The sequence below is a fragment of the Mustela nivalis genome (genome assembly GCF_964662115.1).
Source record: "Mustela nivalis genome assembly, contig: HAP1_SCAFFOLD_330, whole genome shotgun sequence".
NCBI classification, from domain to species: domain Eukaryota; kingdom Metazoa; phylum Chordata; class Mammalia; order Carnivora; family Mustelidae; genus Mustela; species Mustela nivalis.
Genome location: NW_028136316.1, coordinates 389,188 through 408,806, shown reverse-complemented (window position 1 = coordinate 408,806; position 19,619 = coordinate 389,188). Strand labels below are relative to the sequence as shown.

Here is a 19,619-nt window from a genome sequence, read left to right as displayed (position 1 = left end):
GCTCCAAAAAGACACAACAATTTCTAATGCGCATGCATCAACAACAGAGTGTCAGAGTACATGAAGCAGAAACTGAAAATACTGCTGGTGGGAACAGATGAATCTATTCCTACAGCTGGAGAATTCAAAATCCTCTTCTCCCTCATTGACAGACCCAGAGATGCAGAAGTTCCATGAGAACACAGGTGAACTGACCAGCATCACCCATCCACCCCATCCACTACACATTGGCAGAATACTTCATTCAACAATGAGGTATAGACATTCTGCTCGGGCTGACATGAAACAGTCACTAAGAGAGCCCATATTCGGGGCCATACAACACATGTGAACCACCAAAGGAATCGAAATCACCGGAACTATGCTCTCAGACCCCAGTTGACTCAAACTAGAGATCGAGAACAGAAAGATAGCTGGAGAAATGACCAGAGAGAGAGAGATTCAACAGCCCACTTCTAAAGAAGACATGGGTGGAAGGGCAGGTGGGTGGAGGGATGGGTGAAGGAGGTGAAGGGAAAGAAGAGTACACTTCTTCTGCTGAGCACTGAGAAATGTACAGAATTGCGTAGTCATGTTGTACACCTGAAACTCACATTACACTGTTTGCCAATTATGCTTGAACTTAAAAAAAAGAACATATGGATCAAGAAGGCACTTCAATAGAAATTTAAAACTACATCAATCTAGGTGATAATCAAAATTGACATATTAGAGGGAAATTTGTAGTACTGAATGGACATAAAAATGTCCAGGGACTATAACATTTTTTTGCTTATTTATGAATGAAAGTACAGAAGGTACATTAATATACTTACAGCGAGGATGGTTCTCCAGAGGTAAATGAGAAAGGCACAAGTTCCCAAGAAGGCAGTTAAAATGAGAAGCTTCCACAGAACTTCAATCCCATGAGGGCCAAGACAGAAATGATCAGGCAAGGAAAGGACAAGCTGAAATACCATTTGAGACAATGAGGAATCTCAAAGACTTTTACTGTGTATCTGTCACAAAAGATCAACTTTACAAACCCTCAATCAGCCTCCAGGAGGTAAGCATACCTCTCAACTAGCTCCTCCTGGAGGAGAAGGAGCACAGAGGCATTTCCAAGGAGCTGGGGCAAACTTTTGGCAGTGATGAGTGTGTTTCCCAACTTACCATGATGATGGCTTCCTTGTTGCTTCCCTGTGTCTAATATCAGCAAAAAGTATTCTTTGAAAAGATGTTATGATCATATATACATTATGACACACTAAAGCTGCAGGCAAAATCTAATAGACAAATCTTGAAATTTTATTTTATCTACAAGCACATTGCAACTGTTTTTTCTATAGCTAACAGAACTTGAGAATTTATAAGCCAACATAAAATAAACAAGGTAAGTCAATGTAAACTTAGAATAGGTAAGGAGTCAGTGACTTCTATTGTACATCCATGAAGGACCTGGAAAAACTCCTTTGGACCATTTCCTAAACTACACCCAAAATTTATGGACGAATGAGAGAAAGCATGAATAGAATTTGTACTAGAGGTACAAATGAGCACATTATATGGACACATGTTTATAGATCAGGACATAAGTGAGAGAGACAGGAGGCTGCTCATTAATATGACATGTGATTATTGCCCAATAAAAATAAATCAGAGTTACTGATTAGTTTCTGAAAACATTGATGTTTTCTTTCAGTGCTCACTCTGATTCTGAATCACAAACCCAGATGTCAGATTTCTGAAGTACATAATCAGGTGATCATGTATGTTCTAAGCATATCTGTGAGGGTTAGTATCTCCAAAAAGCCAATGGAAGCAATTCATGTTCCTATTTCTTGGTACTGTAAATAAATCATACAAGAGCAACTTAAAATTTAACTTTCTAAAGAGGGAAAATATTAACGAATTTATTTATTTATTTGAAAGAGAGAGGGGGAAGGGCAGAGGGAGACTGAGTAGCTGAGTGGCAGCTGAGCAGGGAGCCCAACCAGGGCTCAATCCCAGCACTCTGGGATCATGACCCAAGCCTAAGGCAGACACTTAACTGCCTGAACCACCCAGGTGCCTGTGAATTCTAAGAATACAAAATTCCTGGATACGAACACCAAGGCTAGGAACACATCATTTTACAAAAACTACATTTAGAAGTATTTCTGGAGAAAAGACACTAACAATGCAATTCATACTAATTCACACCAAGCTTGAATTTTGTGCAAACAAACCTCTCTAGAACGGAGCTCCTGAAATCTAAAACATTTTCCTCTTCAGCCCTCACAGCTGAGGTCAGGAAAATGTGTGCTGGTGGGAAACGTACACTGCCTTTAATAGCCACTGTCTGGAAGAGAGCAGTAGCTGTCAGCACAATGGTTGGTCATGGGGATCAAATGCACAAAAGACAGAGGCTGTCTTGTCAGGAATGTAAAACACGCCCAGCTGTGGGCACACAGTACATCTGGCAGCTGTCTGGATGCTGATACCAGTAGCTGAGTCTTAACTAGAGGACAGCCAGTGGGGCCAAAAACTCTAGGTTCTCCAACAGTGGCCATGAGCAGGTGGAGGTGGGAAATGCAACACCAGTTCATTTAGGCAAGAGTTCAGAGATGAGGAAGGGTGAGAAAGGTGAACTGATCCATGAGATGCAGCCCAGGTAGAGGGGAATGATTCCAATCCAGACGACCAAGAAATTCCCTCTTCTGAAGACTCAAATGAAACAGAATGGGGTCTACTTTGACTAGAGGTCTTCATGTGCGATGGGTCTGCCTCAATACAAGCATCCTTCTTGGCTACTGACACTTCCGGGTCCCTCTTTCATAATCTGGTGCAAGCGGATCTAAAGTAGTCTACTTATTTCCAGGGGTGTTCCCTAACTGTTGGCTGACTCTCTCTCTTTCTCCTGGGGGTACAGGGTTTACTTTTTCATGACAGAGTAAAATATTAATGCTGGGAACCACGTATTTCTTTATATTTGGACAATCCTAAGGACATCCAGAACTTTCTTATTTTGGGAAAATCAACACACTGCACGTACTTGGTCAAAGAAAGGACAACAACTCATTCACTTCCTGATCACATCACTCCTAGTGATTTTCCTGTGACATATATTCCAGCAGGTTGCGGTCTATTAGTGTCTTCTGGGATTCTCAGGTCTCCATGCACCTGGTGGGACACACGGTCCCTGGGGACAGCCTCCAAGACCAGAAGGAAAGGGCTGATTCAGAAGTTGCTAAAAGTCAACCAACCAAGAAGCAGAGCAAAAAGGACATTTCACTTCTTAACACTCTAGTCCCAACACCAATGCTTAAGATACCCAGGGCTGTCAAACTTGACAAATATAAACAATGCGCTGACACAAAAACAAACTAAACAGAAGCTGGACCCTGAATTTACCAGGCTTGCAGTAGGATCTTCACCAGGATTCCAGGGGACAATCTAACACCCCTAGCTCCTACTAAATTAGAGTTCCTGACATTTTTGAAGACAATTTTAAAGAGATATAATGTACATATCACACAAGCCCCCTATTTAGGACAAAGAGCTCAATGGCTCTTCCTATCTTCACAAATCCTTCCTCCTGACACTAGAAACCTGGTGCCTTCAGGTTTCCATCCTACCAAAGCTGTGCTTCTTGGACCAAGCAGCACAGACAGGACCCAAAACATGAGGGAAATGGCTGTGGCCTCAACCCCTTCAGGCTGACCCTGAAACCTGCCCTGTGGTGCCCAGTCGTCAGGAAGAACTCTCATTCTTCTGAAGTTACCATCAAGAACCCCATGAAAAAGCTGTGATTAAAGAACCCAGTCGGAAGGAAGACACCACTAGCAGCTTATGGGCACCCAAGTAGCTCAGTCAGATAAATGACCAAGTCTTGGTTTGGATCAAGTCATGATCTCATGGTCCTGAGGTTGAGGCCCACTTTGGGCTCTGTGCTCCCTGCACAGCTGGTTTGGGATTTTCTCTTTCCCACCCTCTCTGCCCCCTACACATGAGCCCCTTTTCTCTATTCCTCAAGTAAATCATATCAGAAGATGAAGAAAAAGAAAAAGCAGAAGAAGAAGAAGAAGAAGAAGAAGAAGAAGAAGAAGAAGAAGAAGAAGAAGAAGGAGGAGGAGGAGGAGGAGGAGGAGGAGGAGGAGGAGGAGGAGGAGAAGGAAGACACGAGTGAAGTGTCACATTTACTCACATTTGGGTTTGGGGTACTGGGACAGTGGAGCAAGACAAGCCAGAAGAGTAGCCTTTGCACCATCATGTCCTGGTCCTTTTAAGGGGCACTGTGGGCCCAGGGAGGAAGTGGAGATGGTTGGGGGGCAGGGGAGAGTGGGGTGGGGGTGTTCGGAAGGGGTGGGGAGGGGCAGGGTGGTAATTAGGGAGGGGAATAGGGAAGAAATAAGAGGGTAGGATGGGGAAGGTGTTGGTCAGGAGAAGGGGTCAGGGTCAGTGTCAGGCGGTATCAGGGTCAGATTAAGTACTCAAGGGGAAGTAGCACGGTTCAGAAAGGTCAGGAGGTCAGCAGGTTAGTAAAGGACAAGGTCAGAAGGACACATTAGCAGGTAAAGTGAACTCTCAGGAGCAGTTGGTGTGGATAATCCATCCTCCACCAAGCCTTCCCGGGATTGAACGTTTCCTTAGCAACCAAGAAACATTCTAATCTCTCCGCCAATCCCCTGCCTTTGCCCCTAGTAGCTCAACATGGATGCCACAGGTGACCTCATTGGTACAAAGCCCCTTCCCACCTGATACCCCAACACGTGCCATCCCAACGACAGATCCTCTCTGGATCTTTAGCCATCCTTCTTGTTTACTTCCTCCAACCCAGGTCCCTGTTCCCTCTTCTGGGCGCTCTCTCCTTCCCTTCCAAACTCCCGTCTGAGAGCCACTGGCTGAACAATGTAGAAAGCAAAGGAGAACCAAACTGCAACAACAAGCAAGTACACAACCAGAGTAGGAGGTTCGAGCCCTCTCTCAGCAACTCAACGCAGACAGAACATTCACAAGATGTAAATCTTTATGGCAAACCATCTGAATCCCATAGCTGTCTCCATACATCTGTCCACATCCACATCCACTGATTTTAGGCACATAGGAGACCATTACAAAAATGCGCCCAATTTACTTTAACCATAAGGGAAATTTCAATTTTGTCTCAGATGCATTAATTCAGGCAACTACAGAGCATCTTGTGGTAATATAATGTGCTAGAAATCACTGATAAAAAGTGAACTAGAAATTCCCATATGTTTAGAAATGGAGAAGTACCTCTATCATGGGAACAGGAGTAAAGAAATAGAAAAAAGAGGGGCTCCTGGTGGCTCAGGTCATGATCAGGTCCTATGATCAAGCCCCACATCGGGCTCTGTGCTCAGCAGGGAGCCTGCTTGCCCCTCACTCTCTGCCTGCCTCTCTGCCTGCCTCTCTGCCAACTTGTGATCTCTCTCTCTCTCTCTGTGTCAAATAAGTAAATAAAATCTTAAATAAAAAAGAAATAGAAAAGGAAAAGAGCAACACTGGAACTGAATGATACGAGGATGATACAATAAAATCAAATGTCTTCTGGGCTGGAATATCCTCCGGTATTAGTCTGAGAAGACTTCATGGTCTCAAAATCATCCCCAATTGGCTGAGACATTGGAACACCTCCGACAGAGTAGATCTGTCACTTCTCTTTGTGACCCTCCTACGCACTAGCTTCGGCTTTACATGAGGAAACTTTACAGGGAAACAGTCCAATCAGACTCTCATGTCATCTTCTGGGACCTCCAGGAATGAGAGCATTTTAAGAGAAGACTTTCACCAGATTCTACCCTGGCGGATCCAGGACAACACCCAGAGAGCTGGCAACTCCATCTGTGCTGGGTAGGGAGAGCCAAGCAGGTGGGCAGGGCCAGGGACCCAGGAGACTAGACAAATCCCTTGTTATCCTCTCTCCTGGGGCCTGTCCTGAGATGAACTTCCTAAACTGTGTCTCCCTGGGACTCTCAAATGTTTCCTCAACTCCTTCTGGCCCAAGACAGCTGATTGTCAGTGCTCTACAAACCACCACTTTATTATTGTGTAAATTTCTTGTAAACAGGAGCCACTCTAGTACTGCTTAAATAGAACAACAGGTTGTTTTTTCTAATTAACGTATAATGTAGTTTTTGTTTCAGGGGTAGTCTGTGATTCATCAGTCGCACGCAGTTCAAGCACTCACCAAAGCACATACCCTCTCCAATGCCCATTCCCCAGCCACCCCATCCTTCGCACCCACTTCCACTCCTGCCACCCTCAGTTACAACAACATCTTAAACATACACATACAGAAAGCATAAAAAACAAGCCAACAACAAAACAAGGATAACAAAACAAAGTATTCAATTCTGCTTAGATACCACTGTCCACCTCAAGAACCCCAGAGTTGGGCTGCTCTGGTTGTAGAAGGAGAGCTATGGAAGGGGTGGAGTCAGACTAGCCCAAAAGGGAACAGGAGAGAGGCCCAACCTGTAAGGGGGGCCAGGGACTTCCATGGAAGATGGCCAGAGGCACCTTGATTAGAACTGGAATCGGGAGCAGGGAAAGAAGCAGGGAACAGAGTTTGGGGGCCTCAAATAGGTGAGATCAGTCATGGAGTTGAGGAGGTGTCCCCAAAGCCAGTGTCAGTCTCCCATCTATGAAACCCTTTGTGTCCCCGGGAGACAAGCCAGGAGCCTAGAGTCTGAGATCCAGCTGTCCTGCTTACCTGCTGTTTGGCCTGGTGCTCATTTCCTTCACCGAACCGGGAGTGTCCATGCCCATGTCCATAACTGTGTGGAGGACAAGAAGAAGTCACATGTTGAGAACACGCAGACATTGACGTCATCACCTCCATGGGCTCAGTGTCTTTGGAGATCCAGTGCCTCATGTCTCACCCCTGTTAATGGCAGCCCGGGTGACAACCACAGGTCCCTCCTATTTCAGGCCTGTGTTATGCCCTGCCCTTTGCCCACATCAGCATTCTGGCACCAGATGGCAGGAGGACCCCATGAACTGTGGGGAGAGCTCTGGGCCCCTGGCAAGACTGAGAGATTTCTGGACCATGGGAAAGGTGATCAAGTGAGGGATTATACAGGACTGGGCAACTGAGCTTCGGGGTACCCTGAAAGGAATGGGGGATTGGGCACCCGTGGAAAGGGCTGGAGGCATCTTACAAGATTCCTGGGTCCCCACAGGGCAGATCCCTCCTACACTCCTTCTGGTGCTGGCAGGGATCTGGAAGCACCAGCAGCACCAGCAGCACCAGCAGCAGAAGTAGCAGCAGATCAATGGGATGCTGGATGGACCTGGGAAGAATGGTCTGGCAGGTAAGGGGAATCACCAGGCTGGGATGCCCTTGGTCTCCTCCTCCTTCCCCAGCCACCTCTCAACCTCTGACCCTGACTTCACCTTCCAGCAGGGCATGGGAAAGCCAAGCAGAGGTGGACACCTGCGGCCAAGGAAGGGTCCCTCCCCAGAGCTCTGTGTCCTTGTTTCTGAACAGACAGAAGGAGTCACCCGGGGCCCCTGGAACAGGGAGGGAGAATCTGGCCCCAGAGCCCTCTCTGATGGGGCCTGGGGAGAATCCTGGAGGGACAGAATGTAGCACTGGTTCGTAGTCTAAAAAGTATATGTTTATTAAGGAAATGGAAAAAACAAGTTGCCAGTTGAGCTTCTGGAAGAGAACAGGACCAGTTTCCATTCTTCCAATTTCTACTCTTTGCCTGGATAATTACTTCACCTCTCCAAACCTCTGTGTCCTTCTCTGTGATGTGGGGACAGCATGGCTTCCTTCCTCAGGGCATGGATGCAAAGATTCATCGAGATCCGTCATACAAAGCTAGTTTAAACTGATACTTATACCTATCACTATCATTATTTTTTCTTAAAGATTGAACTTGTTTTTCTCAACATTATGCTAAATAAACTTTTATATTTACTTTCTTCAAAAGATTTTATTATTTGAGAGACAGTGAGCACAAGTCGTGGGCAGACGCAGAGAGAGAGGGAGAGGCAGCCTCCTCTCTGAGCAGGGCTCAGTCTCAGGACCCTGAGATCAGGATGCCAGGTAAAGGCAGATGCTTAACTGACTGAGCCACTCAGTCACGGAGGGCCCCTGAGAAGGAGCCCCCAGGGCTGCAGCAGTGGGAACAGCCCCAATCCCGATCCCTAGCGGGAGAGATACATCCCCAGCGCCAGGATATCCTCCAGCCCCGGGAACTCCATCTTAGCAATGCCTGCCTCCCCCCACCTCGGGTGGCCCCAGCGTCCAGCCTGTTCCAGTCCCTGTCTGCCCCCAGCCCTTCCTCCCATTCCAACCCCTCCGCTCCATGCAGGTACCTAGTCAGGCTCTTCTTGTGGCCCATGGTCAAGGATGGGCTGTACCCCCGCCCACTCCCCAAAAGCCGAACCCAGCGCTGCTTGGAGGAGTAACGCCATAGGTGGAGTCCTCGTGGTCCGCCCCTCTCCCTTCACAGCCCCGGACCTCAGCCCTACCTAGGCCACTGGGCCTTGAGCACCCTTCACCGCCGCTACCGCCTCTGCTGCCGCCCCTTGAGCCTCCACAGCTGCCAGTCTCTTGAGACCAGCTCCCACCTGCGCTGCCTCCACTGAGTGCATGTCAGGGAGTGTGTGCTCCTTGGGGGCGTGCGGGCCTCTTGGTGACCTAGTGGCCCAGCGAGGTGGAGCGTGTGATTCTGGCAAGTGGCGATGGGCTCCAGGCCCTGCAAGTCTGCCTTAAGGGGCTGTAGTGGGGACCCAGTCCAGAAGCCGTTCCCAGGGAGGCAGTTCCCCACACTGAGGCTTGCAACTGCCAGTGCTGCTTGCTATGCCTCCAGGCTTGGAGTGCCCTGGGAGCCAGCGGGCCTCTTTCTTTTGGCCCCAGTTCCCCTGCTCCCTTCTGCTATTCTGCCACCAGGAGCTTTGGAGCAGCCTCTCCTAAAGTCCTGGCCTCTTGCACATACCCCAGGCCAAAGCCCCTTCCCAGGCTCCTGAGGCAGGAGAGAACTGTGCTGACAAAATAAAGACAGCAATGCATACCCTGGAAAGCTAAATCCACACGTGACAACACAGAAACCAAAGGCTTAATTACACGTGCTCCATCAGACCCTGTCCAGACACCAGTGCCCTGTGAGGGAGGCAGTCATTCACAATCTCTCCTGCCTGGGACTACTGATTTTATTGATGGCATGGCATGAGATTTTGAGGAATTGTGTAATTTTCTGAATGAGTCAAGTGACAAACAGTACAGTCAGAAGTGTTCTACTACATATTCTCAGCCCATTTTCAGGGCTCAGAGGGTTAAGCATCCCACTCACGACTCTGGCTCACTTCATGATCTCAGGGTCCTGGGATGGAGCCTTCAGTCTGGCTCCTGGCTCAGTGCAGAGTGTACTTGACATTCTTACTCTCTCCCTCTACCCTCCCCATGCCCCCGATGGAGACTCTCAAATAAACAAATATCCTCAAAAGGATAAATAAACCTTTAAAACAACCAAAAACCCCCAAAACGAAAACAAAACCCTCCTTACCTAAAAAGGAAGGAGGGAACCATGGGGGCGAAGACACCACCCACAAAAAGGCCCTCCTGAAAGTGCCAAAGAGAAAGTGAGAGCCAAAGGACTGCAGCACACGTCATTTAGGCATTGGAGGCAGGCCCCTGGCCAGGGCGGCCTCCGCCATTAAAAGATGGCGCCTGGCTAGTTGCCAGGTTAGGATTGCCTCATGAGACTAAGCAGAATGCCCAAAGAGGAGGTAAACAGCATTGGTTGCTAGCAAAGTTGTTCGTTTAGGTGTGCAGCCTGATTCGCTCCCTTCTGTACCCTGCTCGCTGATTGGTCAGGTAAGCGTATATAAGTGTGTAGACTTGCGGAAATAAAGAGAGAGAAGATACATCTGAACTGGGGCTTCTTGTTGTCCTTGCGGGTCGAGGGCGATAAATGGAGCCGGCACCCAGGAACTAAATAAAGGAATCTTGCAAGGTAATCCACAGGAAAGCGGGGAGTAAAGGTCTGCAGGTAAGCGGGGACATTAGCCACGTAAAAAAGTGGGAATTCCGCGGTAAAGCAGGGAGTAAAGCCACGTTCAAAAGTGGGAATTCTGCGGTAAAGTGGGAAGTAAAGGTCGACTGAAGTATATGCGTATAAAAAGTTAATGTGTTAGTTACTGTCTTTAACGTCCGCGTCTGTTGTCTGTGTGTTCATAATGGGATCTGAAGTATCTAAAGTGCGGTTGGAAAGTCTTTAAAAGACCTGCTGAAAGCCAATGGAACTTCACTAAAAGCAAAAACTGCTTGGGCCTTTTTGAATACAGTGGAAAAGGCAGCTCCATGGTTCCTAGATGAAGGCTTGCTAAACATACCTCAATAGGACCACTAAGGGGAGGATTTGAAGAAACAGGACAATAAAACGCCTTTGCCACCCGGGTCCCTGGCAATATGGACCTTAGTCTGGGGATGCCTGGTGGGGCCTAAACCCAAATGTGAATCATCTCTACAAGAGGGAGCATTGGCATTGGAGGAAGTGAAAGAGGAGCGGTCTTCTCGTGCCTCAGATGGGGGTAGTTCTAGTGAAGAGGAAGAAGAAATGTCAGGGGAGGAGTTAGACCATAAAATGCATTCCAACTTTGAACAGTTGAAACTGTCGACTCCAGCGACACCTAGTGTCCTTCCGCCGTATAATCCTATGGCATGCCAAGGAGTTTGTAGCTGCTGCACCACACGTGGTAGTGGCAGGGTTTTGAGCTGGAGAGATCATGACCTGGCCTCTGCCTTTCCAGTTTTAGAGGACCAAAACAACCAGCGGTATCATCAGCCTCTTGATTTTAAACTAGTTAAGCAGTTAAAGGAAGCAGTCATGCAGTATGGCCCTCAGGTAGCCTTTATGGTATCTTTGTTGGAGACCATAGCAGGAATGAACTTAGTCCCTGAAGACTGGGGTAATCTAGCCCGCGCAACCTTGTCGGGAGGGCAATATCTAGTATGGAAAACAGCCTGGCAAGAATACTCAGAGGACACTGCCCGCCGTAATGCAGCAGCTGGAAATCCTCAGTGGGACCTAGAAATGTTAATGGGAATAGGACCGTACATGGGAAAGCAGGCCCAAATACAATACAACCCTGCGGTGTATCTGTAAATAGCCACGGCGGCCACTAAAGCATGGAAGACAATTCAAGGCAGTGGGGATTTACAGGGTCAGCTGTCTAAGGTAATACAAGGACCAAATGAAGCATATGCTGATTTGGTAGCGAGGCTGATGTAAACAGCTGGTCGAATATTTGGGGAGGTAGAGGCAGCCATGCCATTGATAAAATGGCTGGCTTATGAGCAAGCTAATAAATGGTGTAAAGAAGCCATCAGCGGGGCGCCTGGGTGGCTCAGTGGATTAAGCCGCTGCCTTCGGTTCAGGTCATGATCTCAGCGTCCTGGGATCGGGACCCACATCGAGCTCTCTGCTCAGCAGGGAGCTTGCTTCCCTCTCTCTCTCTCTCTCTGGCTGCCTCTCTGTCTACTTGTGATTTCTCTCTGTCAAATAAATAAATCTTTAAAAAAAAAAGCCATCAGACCTTGGAAAAGCAAAGACTTGAGTACATATATTAAAGTTTGCAGGGATATCAATGACAATGTTATTCAAGGGCAGGTTATGGCTGCAGCTATCACTCAAGGTTTACAAGGATTACAGGGAGCTCAACAATATAAACATAGGGGTACTCCTGGAGTTTTCTATTACTGCAAGGAGCCAGGACACCTTAAGCGTGAGTGCCCCGAGAGAAAGTTGTCCTATCAAGAGCCTAAAAAACCAGGTATCTGCCCAAGATGTGGGAAGGGTGCCCACTGGGCATATGAATGTTGCTCAATAAGGTATATACAAGGAAACTCTCTGCCTCCAAGAGGGTCAAAAAATGGGAAGGGGTGCCCCCATCCCAGGGCCCTCAAATATATGGGGTGCTCCAACAGGTGGCTCGCTCGCATTATCCGCCGATGAGCCAAGGCGAGCCACAACAGGGAGTGCAGGATTGGACATCCGTGCTACCACCAGACTCTTACTGACTCCAGAGATGGGGACCCAGGTAGTCGAATCAGATTTTAAGGGTTCATTACCTGAGGACATCATGGGCCTCTTGCTAGGACGGAGCTCCATGGCGTTATCAGGACTCATTGTTCACCCCGGAGTTATAGATGCTGATTATAAAGGAACGGTGTAAATCCTGGTATCCTCCCCACGTGGAATTACAGCTATTAGTCCAGGTGATAAGATAGCTCAAATCCTGGTATTGCCTAGTTGTCACAAGCTTTTTGGAAGCCATGAGGTTACACGGGGACAGAAGGGGTTTGGTTCATCTGGAGCTCCTCTAGCATGCGTCAGGCTAGGCATGGAAAATAGAACCTTTTATTCTTTTTGGATAAGAGACAAGAAATTCATGGGCTTATTGAACACTGGAGCAGATCGCAGTATCATCAATGAAGCTGATTGGCCTAAGGATTGGCCTGTGCAAAAGGCTGATCAAACACTTCGAGGATTAGGGATTGCTCATAGCCAGATGTGCAGGGCAGCTACACTGCCATGGAAGGATGATGAAGGCCACCATGGACTTGTGCAGCCATGTGTCCTTAAGATTCCCATTTCATTGTGGGGGCGGGATGTCTTGGCCCAAATGAACCTGAAGTTAACTATAGAATTATTCTATATTAAGGAAGCTCAAGCCTTAATGACTAAGTCTGATTATCCTGGAACGGGAGGCCTAGGAAAACAGCTGCAGGGCACCCCTGAACCTATTCCCTTGACTAATTACTTCTCTCAAAGAATAGGTGGGCCAGGGCTGGGTTTTTCTTAGGGGCCACTGAACCTCTAAAAATTCAATGGAAAAACAGTAAACCCATGTGGGTTCCTCAGTGGCCCCTGCCTAAAGAAAAATGTGAAGCTGCCCACACGTTAGTAAAAGAGCAACTTGCCGCCGGGCATATTCGGCCCTCCACATCACCATGGAATACGCCTATTTTTGTGATTAAGAAGAAGTCGGGGAGAACTATTCAACATGGAGGCGGAGGTCGATAAGCTGGAACTGATGTTCCAGAAAGCTGACTCTGATCTGGATTACATTCAATACAGGCTGGAATATGAAATCAAGACTGATCATCCTGTTACAGCAGGCAAGAAAAATCCAGTTACACTCTTAAAGGAATTGTCAGCAATAAAGTCTCGACATCAAACTTTGCATGCACGCTTTAAATCAATTACTACAGAGCAGAAAGAGACTAAGAACCGCATTTGTGCTACTGTCAATAAGACTATGACCATGATACAAGAGCTACAAAAGCAAACAGACCTGGAGCTGTCACCACTGAGTAAAGAAGAGCAAACTGCAGCAGAACAATTAAAATATTTCATGTCAGACTTATGAAGAAATGGACTTGCAAAAGGGAATTCTGATGAAGAAGAGATCCATTCCAGAAAGATTTAGGAAGATGTCTTGTTAGCACTTGATGACTAGAGGTGGGAGGATGGAGAAGATTTGGTTGTGGTCACTGGATAATGACACCTTTTACAAGAGAGGGAACTATAAGAAGGGCAGATATAGGAATAAAGTTTAGCCAAAAGGATGGGATGGAAATAAAGAGATTTAAAAATAAATATCACACGTAATTAGTCTTATAATGAAAGGAAGTCACATAACTCTATTTTGCATCTGTTTTTGTGTAGTTGGGATAACATGAATGTCCTGGCCTATCAAGAAAGGATATATGTACTATCAGATGTGAATGAGCATGCTTTGGAAACTAAAGGATAGAAAAAAATATTTGTATTACATTATACATATGTATATAATTTTATTTTTGAAAATATTGATTATAGATAATGGTCACATTATTGATGAGACTGCTAGTATGTGGCCTCTAGTCCTCCAGAGAAGCTAACTTTGGTAATAATAAATTGGCTTTTCTGTGATAGCCTTACTTTTTTTGCTCTATTCCTTCTGCCTGCAATTGTTGAGCAACATGAACTGTGACTTCAAATATTGTTTCAGACTGTCTCTTTTGTATATCAACACTACCTTTGTTCTCCTTCAGCCTGTATTACTGTTAATTGTTCATTCTATATGGAAGCTAAGAAAGAGAAATCAGAGGATCACTGGCAACTGCTGCTTGCCAGTGTGTGTGTGTGTGTGTGTGTGTGTGTGTGTGTGTGAATTTCCCTATTCATTTTTAAATAACTCTTAGATAATTATTGGCAATAAGGTAATCTAGGGACAGATGTTAATCACAGGCTTATTTATACTAGCAATACACACACATACCTAGCTAATGGCAGGTAAACAGGAAAATAAATCATGGTGTATCCATAAAATAAGAGGTGAAGCTGCCAATAATTTATTACTGTTAATGTTCTGGGAAATGCTGAAGTTATGTTAAATGGGAAGAGGGGAAGCAGAGATTTCAGTTTTATAATTAAGATTGGGCTTTGGAGTCTGAGATGTAAATAGCAGGTTTTAAATTCTAGCTATGGGATCCTGAGCAAATCACTTAACTTCTGTGTGTCAGGATGACTGGAAGCACAATGAATGGTAAAGTGTTTGATAATTAGTAATCCTTCAGTGAATATTTCTGTATATGTAATAAAAATGAGGCATTGAAAAGACTAGGAAAAATGCATCAAATATTCTGCAGGTTATAGAATTATACTTTCATATAATTAAAAAAAAAAAAAAGAAGAAGTCGGGGAAATGGCGATTGTTACATGACTTACGAGCGGTTAATGAAAAGATAGTGGCCATGGGAGCAGTACAGCTGGGGGCTGCCTTTAGTCTCAGCCCTGCCCTCTGGTTGGCCCTCTCTGGTAATCGATATTAAAGACTGTTTCTTTTCCATCCCATTGCACCCCGAGGACACCCAATGTTTCGCTTTCACAGTACCTACCATTAATCATTCTTGTCTGGATCAACACTATGAGTGGGTGGTATTGCCTCAGGACATGGCCAACAGCCCTACAATATGCCAATTATATGTGGACCAAGCCCTGAAGGAGGTTAGAACACAATTTCCCCTGCTCATTGTGTATCATTATATGGATGATATTTTGCTGTGCCATAAAAAAGAACAATATATTGAGAAGGCCCTTTCCTTTCCTTTCAAACATTTTGAGAAATTTGGATTAGACATAGCACCAGAAGAGGTCCAAATGACGCCCATTAAAGAGTATTTGGGAACTAGGTTAGAGAATACTAAAGTCAGAGCTTTAAAGATAACCCTGCGGACGGATCACCTAAACACGTTAAATGATTTTCAAAAATTGTTAAGAGATATCAATTGGATGAGGCCCTATCTAAAACTCACTGATCAGGAATTGTCACCCTTATTTGAGACACTTAAAGGAGACCCTAACCTCACCTCTCTTCATCAGTGGACTGAGGGGGCAAAAGAAGCCATCAGTCTGATCCAGAAAAGGCTAGAAGCTGCTCAGATAGACAGAAATGACTACTCCAAACCTTTGCTATTTTGTATCCTTGCCGAAAAACGAGCTCCCACTGCAGTTTTTTGGCAATCTGGCCCCATATCATGGGTTAGTTTGACCCACTCTCCAGGGAAGGTCTTGCCCTGGTACCCAAGTGCCATTGCACAAATTATACTTAAAGGGATTAAACTTAGTATAGCAGCATTTGGTAAACAACCAGATACTATAATATCACCATATACGCAGGAACAAATAAAGTGCCTAGCAGCCTGTGATGATGACTGGGCCATTTTGATAACTATAACGTGCACTCAATTTGATAGCCACTACACATCACATCCACGGCTACAGTTCAGTTTATCCAATCCAATCACATACCCTAGGATCACTCACCATAAACCCCTCAGTAACGTAAGGCTTATATTCACTGATGGATCTAAGCAAGGAGTAGGAGCTATAGTTACCAAAGAAGAGAGTTGGACCTTCCTATTTCAAAGCTCCTCTCCCCAAGAAACCAAGCTGCTCACAGTGATAAAAGCATTTCAAATGTTTCATCAAGAACCCTTCAACCTTTTATCAGATAGTAGATATGTGGTGCAAGCTGTCTCTATCATTGAAAATGTGGGTTCTATTAATGCCAGGTCTACTATCTCTGAGGCATTACAAGAAATCCAAACATTAGTTTGAAACAGGAAGGCTCCATTTTATATTGGCCACATATGAGCTCATACAACCTTATCAGGCCCCCTGACAAAAAGTAATCGGTTAGCAGACTCCTTAACCAGAGGAGAATTTGTCTTTGCCATTGAGGACCCAGTGCAACAGGCGAGACATTATCATAAGCTGTTCCATGTGAATGCTTTAACTCTTTGCCTCAAATTTAACATAACAAAAGCACAGGCATGGGACATAGTAGTCTCCTGCAGAAATTGCGTGACCTTACTACCTGCACCCGGCCTTGGGGGTTAATCCTAAGGGTTTGTTACCTAATCATATATGGCAAATGGATGTCACACATGTTTCAGAATTTGGAAAGTTAAGATATGTTCATGTCTCTGTAGATACCTGCTCTGGAATAATTTTCACCTCAGTGCATACGGGGGAAAAATCCAGAGATGTTATCGCCCATTGCCTACAGGCTTTCGTGGCATGGGGAAAGCCACGCCAGTTCAAGACAGATAATGGCCCAGCCTACACCTCACAACCCTTTAAAGCCCTCCTACAACAACTTGACATTCACTTGATACATGGAATACCCTATAACCCACAAGGACAGAGTGTTGGGGAGGGTGCACATCTTACAATAAAAAATGTGCTTTATAAACAAAAAGGGGGAATAGGGGACACCTTCAGGTCCCCTAAAGATAAGCTCAACGCCATTCTCTTTATTTTGAATTTTTCAATGTTGGACCAAACGGGTAAATCAGCTGCAGACAGACATGCAAGTGCTGCTGCTGCTCCCCCTAAGCCTCTAGTACTTTGGAAGGACATCCTCACAGGAAAGTGCAATGGACCAGATCCAGTGTTAGTATGGAGTAGGGGGTCTGTATGTGTTTTTCCACAGTAAAAGGAGGCTCCAATTTGGATCCCAGAGCAGCTGGTGCGTGCAGCCTTGCCTCCGAACACCAGTCATGATGCTGAAGATGCTGATGATAACTCTGGGGATGCTACACCTCCTGTGGCTGACTCAAGCCAGAAAGCTATGGGCAGTGATTAAAGCATGGCCATAACCTTTACCAGTGACTATCTCTTCTCTCATATTCCCTCCTCTCCCTTTGATGCATGGCAGGTCTGTAACTTGCTAGGAGCATGTACTGATATCTCAGCAGTGTCCATGTTAAATGGCAAATTCCTCAACTGTTTTATAAACAAAATGACTCTAGTACCTTTGAGGCAACAGTTAATGTGTCTTGTCCCAATAATATTACTTATCAGCCCACTCCCATATGCGTCTTGCCACCATTCCTTTTCCTCGTAACAAATGCTAGCGAGCTGAATGATACGTTAATTGCACTAAGAATTGCTATCTTTCCCAGTGCTGGAATGTAACGGCCTTCAACCTGACTGTGATTTTACATATCCCTACCCATGTTCCTATCCCAGTTTCCATTCCAGAGGACAAGTTACCGGTGGTTCTATCCAGAAAGAAGAGAGATTTTGGTATCACAACCGCCATTGTGACAGCACTGGCTATATCTACAGCAGCTGCCACGGCAGCAGCAGTCTCACTTGCTACAACTATACCCACTGCAGAAGTTGTAAACACCCCTGCAGAAGGAACGGTGGCTGTCCTTCAAACAGTCTCAGATCAATGCACATCTGCAAGCAGGAATCCCGATAGTCAACCAGAGAGTGGATTTGGTTCAAGAACAAGTGGACATATTGGGGGCCCTATTGGGACTGGGATGTATAGCACCCTTCCCGGCAATTTGTGTAACTCCCATAGCCTATACTAATATGAGTGACTTACAGAATGTCTCCTGACAGATCTCCCAATACTTGCGGGGGAATCAGTCCGCAGAATTCCAAAAATACACTCAGCACCTGCTACTAGGCATAACAAGGATAAAGAACACCAGAGATGAGCTGGCAACCCTCCCAGAGATAATCAAAACATTGCAAGATGTGTTAACCTTTATGAAACAAGCGGCTAGCATAATTTGTCTGATGATAATCCTCGTAGTGGGCTTGATTCTGCTAGTAAGGAAACTGCAAATTTGGAGGCGAAAGCAACATAGGCAATAGCAAGCCATGGTGCAGGACTTGTTCAGCCATCGAGGCAGGAACATCCCACCAAGTGTGGCTGAGTATGCTGGATCAGTAGTCAACGACGGGTAAGATTGGTGGGGAAAATATACCAACCTAAGACAGGATGCAGATCATTGATATCTGCCGTCTGATGATGGGTAAGGATATTCCCCGCCACTGACAACCTAAGACAGGCACAATCCATGCCATAATAGAAAAAAGGGGAGATGTCAAAGGCAGGCCCCTGGCCAGGGCAGCCTCCGCCATTAAAAGATGGCGCCTGGCTAGTTGCCAGGTTAGGATTGCCTCATGAGACTAAGCAGAATGCCCAAAGAGGAAGTAAACAGCATTGGTTGCTAGCAAAGTTGTTCGTTTAGGTGTGCCGCCTGATTCACTACCTCCTGTACCCTGCTCGCTGATTGGTCAGGTAAGCGTATATAAGTGTGTAGACTTGCGGAAATAAAGAGAGAGAAGATACATCTGAACTGGGGCTTCTTGTCGTCCTTGCGGGTTGAGGGCGATATTTAGGGATCCACTATTACCTGAAGTTCTACAGAACTGAGTTAGTGCTGACAACTTCCTCAAGTAGCTGCCGTTTACCAAAAGAGCTTTTACTAATCTTGGAATTTCTTCAGCATTGACAGAAGCACAGGAGAAACCTATGCCACACGAGGAATGCACTCCAACCTCCCATCCCAGTAACTGACAGGATACACTGACAAGTTAGCTGGCCTGGTCTCAGGATGTGGCAGGCAACTAAGGAAAGGTTGACTAGCCTGTCCACGAAGGTTCCACCTTTAATTCTCCCCAACCCCAGGAGCTAAATGGCAGAGTCTTCAGAAATGACCTACAGAAGTAACTACCCCTTCCCCCCAAAAGAAAGGAGCGTGCACGCTGCCCAAAAAGGCAAAGGTGTAACTTAACACTGTCTAGAACCAGTTTCTCATCACTGTGTAGTTTCACATTCTGCTCTGATTTCTCAAAACACTTGTCACTGGCCACAATTATTTCACTTTTCTGTTTACTTGCTGAATTTCTCTTCTTCTCCACAGTATTCCAAACGCAATGAGAACAAGGACATTGTCTGTTTTTCCACCACTAGACATCAGAGCCCATTTCGTGGTATGCTCCAGAAAAACCTGTCAAATAAGAACAATTACCCAGGTAATTTACTGGAAGGTTACCAAGTAGACAGAAGATCAAGTCAGTATCACTAAATCACTAAGTCCAATGTAATAGCAAATAGAAACAAAATTATCACCGTTTTGGGATAAGGGCGATCTTAGAAGCCAAAAGGTTGGGTAAATTAGATGGCTCAGAAGACATGTAGTTTTTCCATGTATTTCATGGAGAAGGTTTATTAAAGACAAACACTACAGTAAAACCCATGTGCCCTAAGGAGCAAAACCACTGTGGTGGATGACCCCAAACCACAAGGAAGAAGCCTTGCTCTAC

At 45.8% G+C, this 19,619-nt stretch overlaps 1 protein-coding gene, 1 long non-coding RNA gene and 1 pseudogene across 3 annotated transcripts in view; 2 read left to right on the top strand and 1 right to left on the bottom strand.

The window, feature by feature from the left end:
• The window catches only part of LOC309857078 (uncharacterized protein), a 182,247-nt gene that overhangs the window by 23,777 nt on the left and 138,851 nt on the right, over nt 1–19,619 (bottom strand). The window lies entirely within an intron of this gene.
• Nucleotides 1–19,619, top strand: part of LOC309857080 — a 155,748-nt gene that overhangs the window by 129,000 nt on the left and 7,129 nt on the right. The gene's annotated exons all lie outside the window — the stretch shown is intronic.
• On the top strand, nt 12,997–13,921 carry LOC309857074 (SKA complex subunit 2 pseudogene; annotated as a pseudogene). The gene has a single exon. The product of its transcript is annotated as an SKA complex subunit 2 pseudogene (transcript).